Here is a 13,809-nt window from a genome sequence, read left to right as displayed (position 1 = left end):
CATTAATATAATTGTAAAATGTATGTACAAGCACTATGTAAGGAATTATGTTTATATACTGAAAAAATTATTTTGAAATCTGTATCTAGGAAGGATACAAAACAGGTTTTTCTCCAAACAGGATGTAAGAAATGTACATCTCTCTGTCAAAATGTAAATTAAGCATTGTAAGATCAAACAATGGATATCCATTTATATACAAAGTCAGAAGTTAGTAAGAGAAGTGAACAGGGAAGAGTGAAGTCAACAGGGAAGCAGCACATCGGAAAAAAAAACCACCAGTGGTTATCCTGCCTGTGTACAAAGACAATAAGATTTGGGGGTATATCTGTGAGGCAAACAAGAAACCCCTGCAACCTATACCTAGGAAGTAAACAGGCAGTGTGTTTATATTTATGAAAATGGGATCTCAGCCAGGTTTGGTTGAAAAGCTGAAGACAACATTGGGTTAGATAAAATTACTTTAGCCAGGAGGTTAAGTTTAGTCTCTAGACAGCATTTTACAATTTTGTTTTATCTCTAGCCATTTGTTTCTAATACCCTTATTCACTATCACTTTAATCTTGAATTTTTGGTAATAAATGTATCCTGGTTTTCACTATAAATATACCTAAGAGCTTTGATATGAAGCAAGGTGCTGATTCTGGGTTGAATAATACAAACTGGTGTGCATATTGTTCTTTTGGGGACAGGGTATTACTGTCAGTGTTCAGTGGATAAAAGGCTGGGCATGACAGCGGAATGTTTCACCAGGGGTGCACCTATTGTTAACCTGCAAGGCAAAGTAAGTGGTGACAGAGTCCAAAGGAGAGTGCTTGGGTGGCTAACAAGCTGGTGGTGTCAGGGAGCTAACACCCAAGTAAGCTCAAGCAAGATTCCCTCACACTTGAGAGAAGGGGTAACAAGGTGACTCAGTCGTGGGTGCCCTGAGAATCATCACATTTTATCACTTCTTCTGTCCAATGCATATGTTAGCTTCCCTAGGAGCGTGAAGGAGTGTACTTACGCCAGCCGATCTTAAACCGAACTTCGCACCCCTTGATAATCTGTACGTTATTCTCTGATAACCAGAAACTTCTACGCTTAAACTCTGTACTGTTTTTTTTTATTTATTTAAACATCATCTTAATAAAATTTGTATCTCACTTTAAGGGACAGGCTGGAGCCTATAGCCAGGACAGCCTAGTATGTAATCAACAAGGCCTGCCCAACCTTAGGGAGGGCTATTTAAACAGGAATCTTGACAAGGGAGAGGGTTCTCTCTCCCAGCATCCAGGAGACTAGTCTAACCAGACTCAGACACTTTGTTTGATGACTAAGTTTGGAAGCTTTGAATCAGGGTTCTGAGGTGAGAACATTACATACTGTTTGTTGTAATTGCTCCTGTCCTGAAACCTTATTAAAAAGGACATGCTATTGTGTTGTTATGTACTGGATTTTCCTTTCCCAGCTCTGCTAACATGATTTTGGCAATGCCTAATTGGGGAAAATAAGGTGAGGCTCCCCTGCAGTGCCACAGTTGGCCACAGGAGGGCATGCAGGAACTTCCCACGCCTTTACAGGGAAATACTGAGATGATTTAGGCCACAGCCAAAAATGTCAATAAATTGATAATCAGCAATATGACTTTTCAAGAAAGCCTAGAGTTAATAGTCACCTCTTTATCAGTGTGTTATCCAATATAGGTAGCTTTCATCCAGGTGTGTATCTTAAGTTTAATCCTTATGTGATGCTAACTGGTAGAAGGAACCAGAGGAGCTAGCCAGAGTTGTGCATTCTCCTTTTATTGAGGGTTTATGACAAATGTTTGTGAAAGTGTTTTGCAATACCAGTGTTATTAAACTTCTGAATGTGCCTAGATTCTTAGGTATCAGTGGCAACTAAAGTATTTCTTTGTCTTTGGCTGACCAAGAGGTTGGGTTACTCTCTTTCCTTTCTGATACAGTCCTCACAATAGGTTGCTTCACATCCATGTTCTATTACTGCAATGTGCTTTACTTAGGACTACCCCTGAAGACCATTCTGAAGTTTAGCTAGGGCAGAAACCCATATTTTAAGTGAGAGAGATAAGGTGAACAAAATAATACTTTTTATTGGACCAACCTGAGAGACACAAACTTTCAAGAGTGATCGCTCTAGATCTGACCTACTAGTTCCCATCCTCAAAAGAAACCTGCACAATACTTTTAAATTCATAACCTTGCTAGACACTAAAAATCAGGGTTTTAATAAAGATACTCTATCTCTGGCCTATTACAACAATCTGTAACTCATTAACCCCATAGACGATGCGTGGGGGGTATGTAGGGTCACGTGTTCCGCCAGACTTCTGCTTGGCCTGCCGAGGGAGAACATAAGAACGGCCATACTGGGTCAAACCAAAGATCCATCTATCCCAGTATCCTGTCTTCCAACAGTGGCCAATGCCAGGTGCTTCAGAGGGAATGAATAGAGCAGGAAATCATCAACTGATCCATCCCCTGTCACCCATTCCCAGCTTCTGGCAAACAGGCTAAGGACACCATCCCTGCCCATGCTGGCTAATAGCCATTGATGGACCTAGTCTCCATGAATTTATCTAGTTCTTTTTTGAACCTTGTTATAGTTTTGGTCTTCACAACATCTTCTGGCAAGGAGTTCCACAGGTTGACTGTGCACTGTGTGAAGAAATACTTCCTTTTGTTTGTTTTAAACCTGCTACCTACTAATTCCATTTGCTGGCCCCTAGTTCTTGTGTTATGAGAAGGAGTAAATAACACTTCCTTATTTACTTTCTCCACACCAGTCATGATTCTATAGACCTCTATCATATCCCCTCTTAGTCATTGCTTTTCCAAGCTGAAAAGTCCCAGTCTTTTTAATCTCTCGTCATAAGGAAGCTGTTCCATACCGCTAATCATTGTTGTTGCCCTTTTCTGAACCTTTTCCAATTCCAATATATCTTTTTTGAGATGGAGTGATCACATCTGCAAACAGTATTCAAAATGTGGGTGTGCCATGGATTTATATAGAGGCAACAGATATATTCTGTCTTATTATCTTTCCCTTTCTTAATGACTCCCAACATTTTGTTAGCTTTTTTGACTGCCACTACACATTGAGTGGATGTTCTCAGAGAACTATCCACAATGACTCCAAGATCTCTTTCTTGAGTGTTAGTAGCTAATTTAGACCCCATTGTTTTATATGTCTGGTTGGGATTATGTTTTCCAATGTGCATTACTTTGCATTTATCAACACTGAATTTATCTGCCATTTTGTTGCCCAATCCCTCAGTTTTGTGAGATCCCCTTTAACTTTTTGCAGTTTGCTTTGGACTTCACTATCTTGAGTAGTTTTGGATCATCTGCAAATTTTGCCACCTCACTGTTTACCTCTCTTTCGAGATCATTTATGAATATGTTGGACAGTACTGGTCCCAGTACAGACCCCCGGGGGACTATTTACCTCTCTCCATTCTGAAAACTGACTACTTATTCCTACTTTGTTTCCTATCTTTTAACCAGTTACTGATCCATGAGAGAAATCTTCCCTCTTATCCCATGACAGCTTATTTTGCGTAATAGCCTTTGGTGAGGGACCTTGTCAAAGGCTTTCTGAAAATGTAAGTACACTATGTCCACTGGATGACCCTGGTCCACATGCTTGTTGACACCCTGTGACATTATCTGATTAGAATATGACGATATGGATCATTGTTGCAACCACTGTTATGTATTTGCAGCAAATATTATACAAAGGTTGTCGAGTGAGGTGTCTATGAAAAGGTTATGATTATGCTATCTGTATGTATATCATTTTAAAAGTTATAAATATTGGCTCTATACCTGGATTTCAAATGTTTGCTCCTGGGATAATGTCCACGAAGTAATTAGCCAGCACATCTTGGAGGGACTATTCAAATTGAGTGGCCCATCAAAAGAACATTTAACTGACAATAGACCATGGGAGACGCCCATCTACACTTAATGGAATTTCCTGCTGAGACTAGGCGAAATGCATGGACATGTGACTTGCCCGTGTAACTCCAAACTCCATCTTGTTGCTGTGATTTTCCACAGTAAAAACAATGGAATGCCCTCCACATAGCAAAAGCTATAAAAGGCCCTAGAAACACCTCCACTTTGTCTTCAATCCTGCTTCTTACCTCTGAAGGAATTTTGCTACAAACTGAAGCTCTGAACAATGGACTGAATGACCCATCCAAGCTGTGGATGTACTCCAGATACCATTCCAAAATAATGAAGACTAAAGGAAATTAGATACATTGTAATATACAAGCTGTCAAAGAATGGCCCTTCCTCCCAACCACCCCTATTTTATAAGGTCCAGAGTCCAGGTAGTAACAGATAAGAGTTCACTGAGGCTAATAACTAACTAACTAAACAATACTTAATTGAGCAGTCTAAGGCAGCCCAGGTGAGGATAAATAGGATCAATATTTCAAATACTTTCAGCAATTAACTTCCCTACTGTACTTCTAGCTTCACAACACATTTTTATGATTAAAATAAAGCAAACTCAGAGATTTAATAATTATTTTTACATTAAAAAAAGAAAACCACAAAGTACATTTCCCACTGCCTTAGACAAAATAAGTGTCCACAGACTTCTCACTACGAGTGGGAAATCCAGAAGTCTCCAGGAGTCATCTTCTTAAAGAGAAGAAAAAGATTTATGACACTCAGGTGATATTTAACCTCCACATCCCCTTTTTTAAAAACAGTTCTGCATAATATTAAAAACTGTATTAAAACAGTATTATACACTTTATTAAATAAAAAAAATGAAAACATTAGTCTTCCAATTGAAAACCTGATTCCAGTTCCCCATCTCTAAAATGAGGATAACAATAGTTCCTTTCTCCCACCCTCTGTCTTTTCTACTTAGAGGAAAAGCTCCTCAGGGTCAGTACTGTCTTTTATTGTATGTAATAGTGCTTAGGAAAAAGGGAGCCCTGATCTCAGCTGAGGCCTCTAAGCATTACTGTAACAGAAATAATAATTTTAGTATTAAAAATAATCTGACACAGAATCCAAATCATACAATTTTTATCACATTTACCACTTCTAAAAAAATAAATTAGGAAATGAAAAAATTAATAGCTATCTCATAGAACTGGAAGGGACCCTGAAAGGTCATCAATAAAAAAAGCTAACTTTGTATCTGTGTTAATGATAACCCAATACTGTCACTTGAACTTTTATCACATCATCACTAAGACTTGAAGACATGCACACTCAAAGAAAGTCCAATAAATGAATAGCATGACCTCTTCTAGGGTTAATTCTTCTTTCACTACACCAATGTTAGAATATTATCTACACTAAAGAGTTCGCTTTAAGGATAGTAATTTTTCCTTGAGTCCAATAGGTTTCCTTTCGATAGCCATCATGTCATATTGAAGAAGGTTATCTGTTGATTAGTTTGTCTGGTCTGCTCAGGAATTTTAATAGTCATCTTCACTGGATCTGACAACCAGCACTTAAAGATCTTTCAAACTTTTTTCCCTAAGAGAGTATTTTCCTTTCTGTCTTTTCTATAGTAACAAATTATTCCTTTGCGAAGTTTACCGTATTTTTTGCCAATGCAGAAATGGCAACATCTATTTTAGATACAAAAAGCCAAATCAACAAATTCTCAAATTTAACATCTTGGATTTTACTCTATGCAAATATCATAAGATGCCTGTTTATTCTTCTGACCTTATTTATAAATTCCCATTTACTTTTAATAAGGACAATCTACAGCCAAATGGGAAATATTTGCTTGAATCTGTCTTCCTTTTCTACTCCATGTTTTTTTAATTTGTTTTTCTTTTTTCCCCCTCTTGACCATTGTGTATTAATATTTTGTTTGAAACAGATGGCTCCGGAGTATCAATATTCAAACTATGAGATTCAGAATTGGATTTTTTTTCCTTCTCATTGAATAATACATACGAGGAAGAAGAATCAACATCTGACCCATCTATTTTGACAGGTTTAGCAGGTCTCTCTTTTTTTCCAAAGTTTCTCTACATGCCAACTCACAGAACTATTATCATTCTTCTTTCTACAATTTAAATTACTAATATTGTTTAATTTTCTTCTTTGACGCATTTCATTTGTAAAGTCATTTTCCACTGTTTCCTTAAATATAATCCTCGACATCCTCCTAATTAAATCTCCAGACTGCTGTCCTAACAATTCCACTGACAAATTCTAATATTAAATATCCCCGTCTCCCTTCTCAAAGTTATCAGTGGTGATCACTTCAACACTTCTGGAAGAACAAACAAAATTACTTACATACCCAGAAATTCCTCAAGCTATATTAATGCAAACAACACATCACTTGCACTGGTCCTTGGTTGACAGAGCAGCAGCTAACAACTGATCTATACTTTATTCCGTGAAGCTGAAACATTTTGTCTTAGGGGTATGGATGGGGATCTTTTTCAACCACCCACTAACATTCTATACTGAATCACTGTTTAACAATCTGACCTTGGAATAAAGTAAGAGCAGATGCTACTCAAAAATGGATCATATACATACATATAGTACTTATTTATTACAGAACATCTATTCTGTTCCTTAACTCTATTTCTTGTTTTTCAGAGGGTTACGTTTTGCAAATGATGTTCTGAAGAACACGCCACGCCGCCAGGCAACCGTAACTCTGTATTAACAAAGTTTTCTCAGTGAATTTTCATAATATGCATCTGAGTAAATGTGAGATTAACCTTTCATCAAATGGGCCCGATATCTCTTTCCAGATTGAAAAAACATTTTTATCAAACTACTGAATTGGAACAAATTCACTTCACCTTTACCTCTTGAATGTCTAAATACTGTAACTCAAAAAAGGTGGCAAGGAAACAAAGCTGAAATATTCTCTCCTCCAATTTTACTGTCATTAGGATACTACACCAATATTTTGGGGGAAATTCCAAAAGTTGTGCATGTTTTTCTGATTTTGTTTAAGAAAATACAAATATCATATCTTAAACCTAGATTATAAAGTCATACTGGGAACCAATACAATGTAAAGATTTTAATCCTCATCACTTTTAGGTTTGCATTCGAAGTAGCCATATCACTTCTTCCCCCATCTAAGTAGCTGGCATTCAGTCATTTTCTCTATATATGCAATTTATGCAAATCATTGGATTCATCACAGAAAAAAAAAATCTATGAAGTTTAGTGAGGCAGAAGTCTTTTTTCCACTTGTTTAGGGCAAGTGTATTTGTTCCCCACATTGATTGACACATTTTGCCAGAAGTCATACCTCTTAGCCTTATTTTATCTTAGTAGTTAAAAAACAAAACAAAAGAAAAACCTGTGTGTGTTCTTGGAACCTCCAAACATGTTCATGGACTAACGCCCTTGTCCGATATTCCATGTTATGTATCTTGTTGCGCCAAAATATTACCAACCTATTTACTTTTATTAAGAAATTATATCACATATGACATGTTCCTAAACATTTTCTAGATTATGACTGTTTTGCAGAGCACTTCATTTCATATATCCTATTCATGGTTTATAAAGGGATTATTAGAGTGTAAATCTTTATCTGACCTCTTCTATGACTAGAATTTAAGCAAACAAATATTCCACTTTTTTATCCCCCTTCAAAACTGAATCCAAAAAGAAAGGACACTAAAACTAAATCAGGTTAAATTCACTATACTTTTACATGTGATACTGTGACCTCAATCCATCAAAGCACTTAAGCACATGCATAGTCCTATTGACATAAAGGAATTACTCATATGCTTAGTCAAGCACTTGCTTAAATGCTTTCATGCACCAGGGACTATACAACTAGTTAGTAAAGACTGCTAAATAGAGCGTGTATATTTTCAACATTTGTTCCCTTTCTAAAGGAGCAGAACTTTCTGGCGGGAAATCTATTGAGATCCTTCAGAAGTCAATAGACAGTTCTGCCACTTGTTCTAAAATCTCTGTAACAGATAAGCATACTGTGGAGGTCTGGTGGTCATAATATTGAGAGAAAGAATCAACAGTTAAACTGTTTAAAACAGAAAAATTAAAATAGCACGATGGTGGTAGTCAAACTCAATTTTTGAATGGTTCAGTGTTTTATTTTCATTTTTGGTTTTAGGAGATTGGTAATACATTGGATCTAACATCATTTCCTTTTCCTCCCATAAACTTTGAAATGGAGAAAATAAAAAAAATAAAAAAACTAGGAGAGATTTTTTTAGTTGTGTTCATCTGCTAATCTGACAGACAAAAGAAACTCAAAGTCTCCACTTGAATATTAAGCAATTCAATTCTATCATCACCCTCCATGCTCTACTCCTCACATCTGGTTATTTCTGGGGCTGTCTCTTCTTTACCACCACCACCACCCCCTTCCTCAAACCTTTTCTGGAATTAGTCTGCATTCTTCCGATGCCCTTTTTGGGTCTTTTCTGGTCACTGCATATCTAAAATCTATGCTGCTCCATTAGAGTGAAATTGGCAGAAGACTACTCAGTGAACAAACTTTCAGTGGCTAGGCAGAAGCAGATCCAAACAAAGTTAAGCTTGAGTTAATTTACATAAGGTGTTACTGTGATCATCCATGACAATGTACCATCACAAAATAATTTCTAGCATGACAGGGCCAAGAAGAGGTAGGATAGGTGCAGTTTTGCATGATATAAACATTCACTGGCATTTTATTTTAACAATGTGTTGAATGCCACCAATAATCACGACAAACAAGGCAGCACGTTAGGATTGTAAACCTTCCTCCCCACCTCTCATTTCCAGGTTCCCTGAATTCATGGAATGCCAACTCCCATTTACAGTAAAATGAATCAAGCACACACAACCATAAACTCTGATACATCAGAGTTGGCTTAAGTAAAGGAGATACTATTTTAAAGACTGCATATTTTTAAGACTATTAAATATTTTTGTATCTCAACTGGTATATTTTTTTCCTAAGACCTGATCTACTTAAAAATTAGATCAACCTAGCTACACTGCTCGAGGCTGTGAAAAATTTCATGCCGTGACCACTATTGTTAGATCAACCTAACCCCCACTATAGACACAACTAGGTCCATAGAAGAATTCTTCAGTCCAGCTAGCTATTGCCTCTCAGAACAGTGAATTAACTACATTGATGGGGAAAAAAAACTCAGTTCATGTAGGAAGCATCTAGTCTACAGCAGCATAGCTGCAGCTATATTAGCTGTAGCACTGGTAGTGTAGATGTAGCTTCAGTTTGCAAAAAAAGGATATTACCTACTGATGTGGATGCAGCAGCAAAATGAGGACAGACACATGGAATTAAGCAGCAGGCTGCAACTTTTATTAAACTTTAACCCATCACCCATACTCTCCTATACCGGGGATTTAATTGGTTCCAGTGTTGAGGTTACAGGGCTCCTTACTGTATCATAGAATCATAGAATCATAGAATATCAGAGTTGGAAGGGACCTCAAGAGGTCATCTAGTCCAACCCCCTGCTCAAAGCAGGACCAATTCCCAGCTAAATCATCCCAGCCAGGGCTTTGTCAAGCCGGGCCTTAAAAACCTCCAAGGAAGGAGACTCCACCACCTCCCTAGGTAACGCATTCCAGTGTTTCACCACCCTCCTAGTGAAATAGTTTTTCCTGATATCCAACCTGGACTTCCCCCACCGCAACTTGAGACCATTGCTCCTTGTTCTGTCATCTGCCACCACTGAGAACAGCCGAGCTCCATCCTCTTTGGAACCCCCCTTCAGGTAGTTGAAGGCTGCTATCAAATCCCCCCTCATTCTTCTCTTCTGGAGACTAAACAATCCCAGTTCTCTCAGCCTCTCCTCATAAGTCATGTGCTCCAGACCCCTAATAATTTTTGTTGCCCTCCGCTGGACTCTTTCCAATTTTTCCACATCCTTCTTGTAGTGTGGGGCCCAAAACTGGACACAGTATTCCAGATGAGGCCTCACCAATGTCGAATAAAGGGGAACAATCACGTTCCTCGATCTGCTGGCAATGCCCCTACTTATACAGCCCAAATCCATACAGATAATCCATCACTAGCTCCCGGGTTACAGGGCTCCTTGCCATATAACCAATAACCTGGTGTAGACTCAGCTCTCTCGGAGTCCTAGGACTGCTCCCCTCCTTCGAGGAGGACAGAGGGTGCAGCAGGGTGGGACCTTGGCCCATGAGAGCCACAAGGTCTCACCCTATCACATGAGCCCAAGGCCCATCACCAAAATCCCAAGTCTTTTACTTTCATTTTAATTCACTTAACTGCACTGGAAACTGGTCAAATGTTGTGATGAATAAGCAACCTCCACCCCAGTACCTCAATTAGGTACTAAGCACATTCCTACTTAATCCACCATGGCTTGATGGTGCTGCAAGGAAGGCAAAACAAATTAATCTCCCTGGTCCTCTACTAGTTGGCCCATTGGAGAAAAAAATTTCTTCCACATCCTCTAAACAGGCAAACAGCTAGATCCATAGCATCTGTTAGGCTGGGTTCCCATTCCTAATTCAGGTGAGTGGGGTGAACTGCTCAAACGGAGCTGTAAGAGGCTCCACATGACCCTTTCGTTGAGTTAAATCCAAGGAACTGAGGAACGCTGCCCAATCAGCACCTCTCTCCCCCAGCGGCCATTGGATGCCAGAGACTCCTGGGGGAGGAGCTACTTATTGTCCCATGACAGGAATTTGAAAATATTGCTGTTTAAATGGCTGCCTTCTATCTCATACATTCTTTTGTCTATTATACATTCAGAATTAAAATGCAAGTATTGCTCTAAGCAGCAATTACAATTGTCAGCGTAAGCCATCATGTTCACATAAAAAGATGGAGAAGTGCAAAGTTTAAGGTTTGTGATAATTAATGAAAGATGACAGAGTGAGTTTGACAAATGTCATGATTACATAAAGGTAAAGTCCCTCCGATTGTAAACTCTTCACGGCTCTTCTTAAGTATATGTACAGCATGTTTTATTTATTTTTTTATTAATGGAGATATTCTATCTCAGGGGTCGGCAATATTGGCACGCAGCTCGCCAGGGTAAGCACCCTGGCGGGCCAGTTTTATTTACCTGCTGACGTGGCAGGTTCGGCCGATCGCTGCCCCCACTGGCCGCGGTTTGCCGTCCCGGGCCAATAGGGGTGGCAAGAAGCAGCGCAGGCGAGCGATGTGCTGCACTGGAAACTGGTCAAATGTTGCTCGCCCGCGCCGCTTCTCGCCGCCCCCATTGGCCTGGGACGGCGAACCGCGGCCAGTGGGGGCCGCGATCGGCTGAACCTGCCATGTCAGCAGGTAAATAAAACTGGACCAGCCAGCCAGTGTGCTTATCCTGGTGAGCCGTGTGCCAACGTTGCCGACCCCTGTTCTATCTCCTAGAACTGGAAGGGACCTTGAAAGGTCATCGAGTCCAGCCCCCTGCCTTCACTAGCAGGACCAAGTACTGATTTTGCCCCAGATCCTTAAGTGGTCCCCTCAAGGGCTGAACTCACAACCCTGCATTTAGCAGGCCACTGCTCAAACCACTGAGCTATCCCTCCCCTCCTATGTTTTTGGAATGTTTTAGGCACCACTGCATCATTAACACAAAACAAGTGATATATTACTATACAAATACTGTTTCTTTAAGAACAAAGTTTAAAATTTGAAGTTTATAATAAATGAATTTGGTGTTTTTTGGAGCATCTCCCACTTTAGCATCCAGGTGCAAATCTTAGATTTAAACAGCCTGCAGTAAAAGCACACCCAGCCACAAAACCCTGTACTGCTCCAAACATCATAGGAAAAACTTTGACAACTAATATCCACAAGCATGCAGGTATCTGACCCCAAAAAATGTGCTTTGCACTATGACCTGAAGGTTAATAGATTCCAGCTCTTGCAGCACAAGTGTTCCTCTGTTGGGCTTCCTACCCTCAAGACATTTGGCAGAGGCAAAGATAGGGACTAACAGCATAAGCTTAGCTGACCTCAGCAATTGTAGTAGTGCAAAGTGGGACAGGAGGAGAGAGAAAGGTAGATAATTCACAAAACGTACAGGGCTTTACAAATTAAAAACACTGCCTTGAATTGCACCCTCAAGAGAAAAAAATTGAAAAGCAAATCACAGATCACCGAGGAACAGGTTATTGCATTATTTTTGATTTCTTTCCTTCCCCTTTTTACACATGTGGGGGGGGAGGCAGGGGACGACACCGAGGCAGGGGACGACACCCACGACAGTAGTGAAGGTTCAGGGGGACCTCCTCAGAGGGGACACACAAGACAGGGGAAGCGCGGTGGAGGGGGCTGGCACGAGAGTTAGGGTGTAGTGTGCAGGGAGGAGGACATCCAGGGGTGGGTGTCTCAGGGTATAGCACGGGGGGGAAGGGGGGAGGGGAGAAGCTGGAGGAGAAAGAGAGAGGAAACTCAGTGGGACACCCAGGGTGGGTCAGGGTGTGGCGTGGGAGGAGGGGGCACCCGTTGCACTGGGCAGAAGGGCACCCAGGGTGGAAGGGGAGGGGGGCACCCAGGTCGGGGAAGGTCAGGGTGTGGAGCGGAGGGAAGCAGACACCCTGGGCGGGGGGGTGCAGAGGGGACGGGGAGGAAGGATGAAATACCCAGGGTGTGGAGCCGGGGGGTGTCAGGCTGTGGCGCGAGGGGAGTACAGGGGCCCCAGCCCGAGGACGGTGTCCGGAGAGCACCCCCCGTCTGGCGGGCCGGGCCGCGCCGCGCATGTCCCCAGCGCCCTCTCCGCTCGCAGAGGCAGGGCCGGGAGGGATAAAGGGCCGCTGCGGCCTCCAGCTGATCCGCGCCCCCGGCCCGGGACCCGCCGAGCGGCACAAGCCGGGGAGGGGGAGGGGGAGCAGCGCGCGGTGCCCGAACCCGGTAACGCGGCCGGGACAGGGGGCTGGTTACCTGGGCGACAAGAGCCGGAAGAGTCAGACAGCGGAAAGCACCGGAGCAGCCACTGACAGCTCCCAGCATGCAGCGCGGCTTCCCGTTTCCTCCTCTCCTCCCATCAGGCCGCCTGCGCCACAGCGCCCCCTGCCGGTCCTGAGGCAGCGCAGGGCTTTGCCCCCGGCTGCCTAAAGCGTGGGTGCATGTGTGAGAGACCGTGTCTCTTCGCAGTGATTCTCAAACTTTTGTACTGGTGACCCCTTTCACACAGCAAGCCTCCGAGTGCGACCCTCCCCTTATGAATTAAAAAGACTTTTTTACATATTTAACACCATTATAAATGCTGGAGGCAAAGCGGTGTTTGGGGTTGAAGCTGACAGCTAGCGACCTGCCCACATAATAACCTCACGACCCCCTGAGGGGTCCCGACCCCCAGTTTGAGAACCCCTGGTGTAGGGGTTGCATGCATTCCGTGTATGCATGACTGTAGGGAAGTGTGTACAGTGCATGCATGCATTGTATGTATTTGTGTGTAGGTAGGTAAGAGACTGTGTGTCTTTGTGTAGGAAGGTGCATGTATTGCCGCATGTGTGTATTCCTGTGTAAATAAAATTTGCAGCCTAAGTCTTTGACTTTTAATCCTTTTATTGGCTTGTGCACACAAAAAATTGATGACATAAAATGTGTGTGTTCATTTCATAACATGTTTTTAAAAGAGAAGAGAACTCTAAAAAAAGAATTGTTTCTTACAAAGTAAATGTCCTTGACTAGTAATTGTAGAAGAGCCAATGTATCATGCATTTCTCCCCAACTTTTTCTAGCTACATTAAATTACTCCTGAGAGAATTCTGCGCCACTGCAGAATGCAGTTTTGCAGAATTCCTTGTTTCCCCAGCAGAATTTCTGGCTGCCACTAGAGGCCGCTGGACTCTGCAGAGCCCAGCTTGC

General features: G+C 41.5%; 1 protein-coding gene across 27 annotated transcripts in view; it reads right to left on the bottom strand.

The window, feature by feature from the left end:
* The window catches only part of DOP1A (DOP1 leucine zipper like protein A), a 101,503-nt gene extending 88,496 nt beyond the window's left edge, over window positions 1–13,007 (bottom strand). For 20 of the 27 annotated variants that reach the window (XR_010599512.1, XR_010599513.1, XR_010599514.1 and 17 more), the window contains exon 1: window positions 12,880–13,007. The gene's annotated coding sequence lies outside the window, so the exon portion shown is untranslated. Of the gene's footprint in view, window positions 1–11,836; window positions 12,166–12,879 lie in introns of those variants that run through there. The other 7 variants (XM_008177956.4, XM_065588100.1, XM_065588108.1 and 4 more) reach the window with 6 other exon arrangements.
* Window positions 13,008–13,809: the final 802 nt, after the last annotated feature.

This window comes from Chrysemys picta, chromosome 3, assembly GCF_011386835.1.
Source record: "Chrysemys picta bellii isolate R12L10 chromosome 3, ASM1138683v2, whole genome shotgun sequence".
Taxonomy (NCBI): domain Eukaryota; kingdom Metazoa; phylum Chordata; order Testudines; family Emydidae; genus Chrysemys; species Chrysemys picta.
The sequence above is the reverse complement of the archived record's forward strand: the minus strand, read 5'-3'. Positions and strand labels throughout refer to the sequence as shown.